This window comes from Eumetopias jubatus, unplaced genomic scaffold (assembly GCF_037043125.1).
Source record: "Eumetopias jubatus isolate StellerSeaLion01/CBP00866 unplaced genomic scaffold, mEumJub1_p1.0 scaffold_5, whole genome shotgun sequence".
In the NCBI taxonomy this organism is placed as follows: Eukaryota; Metazoa; Chordata; class Mammalia; order Carnivora; family Otariidae; genus Eumetopias; species Eumetopias jubatus.
This window is the reverse complement of record NW_028274811.1, coordinates 138,930,919-138,933,257: the sequence shown is the minus strand read 5'-3', so window position 1 is coordinate 138,933,257 and position 2,339 is coordinate 138,930,919. Positions and strand designations below refer to the sequence as shown.

Here is a 2,339-nt window from a genome sequence, read left to right as displayed (position 1 = left end):
AAAATTAACCAAGCAAAATTCAGTTATAAAAGAATATATTTCAATTTAAACTTTTACTAAATTAAAAAAAAATCACTTATAATGTTGATATCTATTGCTCAAAATTTTTCCAAGGTTGACCTAGAAGCAGCTTCTTGACTCTTTCTCAAACCTCTGTCAGGTTGAGCTTATTTGCCTCCACTCCAGCCTTCACCACATCCATCAGGATGACCCGGAAGTCCTGCAAGGTGTCCACCTCTGACCCTAGGCCTTTGGTAGCTGCTTGTACAGGTGTGCACCTGGCCCCCACATCAGCTCCTCAGCCTTCTCCCAGGAGGGCAGGAGCGGCAGCTTCGGGGTGGCTTGGGCACCAGCTCGAGATGGTTTGGGATATGGTGGGGCCAGGGGTATGGAGGGCATCACAGCTGTCTCAGTGAACCAGAGCCTTCTCAGCCCCCTTAAGCTGGAGGTGGACCCCAACACCCAGGCTGTGCATACTCAAGAAGAAGGAGAAGATCAAGACCCTCAACAAGTTTGTCTCCTTCATCGATAAGGTAAGGCATCTGTAGCAGCAGAACAAAATTCTGGAGACAAAGTGCAGCCTCCTGTAGCAGCAGAAAACAGCTCGGAGCAACATGGACAGCATGCTCCAGAGCTACATCAACAACCTTCAGCTGCAGCTGGACACACTGGGCCAGGAAAGCCTGAAGCCGGAGATGGAGCTTGGCAACTTGCAAGGGCTGGTGGAGGACTTCAAGAGTAAGTAGACGAGGAGATCAAAGAGCATGCATTCATGGAGAATGAATTTGCCCTCATCAAGGATATGGACGAAGGTAGAGCTGGAATCCTGCCTGGAAGGGCTGACCGATGAGATTGGCTGAAGGCACATATATGAAGAGGATACCCGTGAGATGCAGTCCCGGATCCTCTGACACGTCCATGGTGCTGTCCATAGACATGGACATGGACGGCATCATTGTAGAGGCCAAGGACCAGTAGGAGGACATCACCAACCACAGCCAGCCTGAAGCCAAGACCATGTACCAGATCAAGTACTAGGAGCCGCAGACATTGGTTAGGAAGCACCAGGATGACCTCTATCACACAGAGACAGAGAGTTTTTAGATGAACCAGAATATTAGCCAATGCCAGGATGAGACCGAGGACCTCAAAGGCCAGAGGGCTTCCCTGGAGGCAGCTATCGATGATGCTGACTGAGCAGCACGGGTAGCTGGCTGTTAAGGACGCCAATGCCAAGCTGGCAGAGATAGAGGCCGGCCCACAGCAAGTCAAACAGGACCCGGCATGGCAACTGTGGCAGTACCAGGAGCTTCTGAATATCACCCTGGCCCTAGATATGGAGATCGCCACCTACCACAAGCCACTAGAGGGTGAGGAGACCCAGCTGGAGTCTGGGATTCAGAACATGAGTATCCATACTAAAGCCATCAGCGGCTACTCAGGTGGACTGAGCTCAGCCTACGGGGACCTCATGAGCCCTGGCCTCACCTGTAGCCTGAGCTCCTTCTGGCCCAGGTTTGACTCTAGCGGGGCTCCAGTTTCTTCAGCCCTGTCAGCTACTCCCATGCTGTGGTTGTGAAGAAGATAGACATCCTCAATGGTAAGCTGGTGTCTCTCTCAGCCTGCTTCTGTGGATGCCATAGAGACTCTGAGGGAAGGAGCTGTGCAGGGGAGCATTGGGAAGAGGAGACCCACCTGAGAGGCTCAGTCCCAGTGCTCAACCTACCCTTGTGGGTAGTCTACTGCCCTGGCTACCCCTTCTTGCCTATGCCCACAACTAAAAGCCAATTCAAATGTCCTTTCCCAAATAAAGCTTCAGACGGCTCTGCCAATATCATCTCCCCATTTCTTCCTCCCAAGGTTATTTTCGAAATTGAAAATAGAGCACGGTTCAATGTATCATGATATGCTTTTTGTAGCAAAATTTGGTTATGCATCAATTTTAAAAGCAAAATTTCCTTGGATATAGGGATATTTCCTTTTTTTTAAATTTTATTTATTTATTTGGCAAAGAGAGAGAGAGCACAAGCAGATGGAGTAGCAGGAAGAGGGAGAGGAAGAAGCAGGCTTCCCGCTGAGCAAGGAGCTGGATGTGGGGCTTGATCCCAGGATCCTAGGATCATGACCTGAGCCAAAGGCAGTTGCTTAACGAACTGAGCCATCCAGGCACCCCAATATAGAGATAGTTCTAAATTAATATTTAATGATTTTTGAAAAGTAAAGTTTTTACTCAGTTTTTAAATCCTAAAACACTGTTAAACCTAAAATGTTTCACACCATAATTAAATAGAAATAAAAATTTGTGTGGTTGGATTAATTAAATAAGTTTAGCCCTAATA

General features: G+C 48.1%; 1 pseudogene; it reads left to right on the top strand.

The window, feature by feature from the left end:
- Window positions 1-203: 203 nt before the first annotated feature.
- LOC114204730 (keratin, type II cytoskeletal 8 pseudogene) lies at window positions 204-1,905 on the top strand (annotated as a pseudogene).
- The last annotated feature ends 434 nt before the right edge of the window (window positions 1,906-2,339 follow it).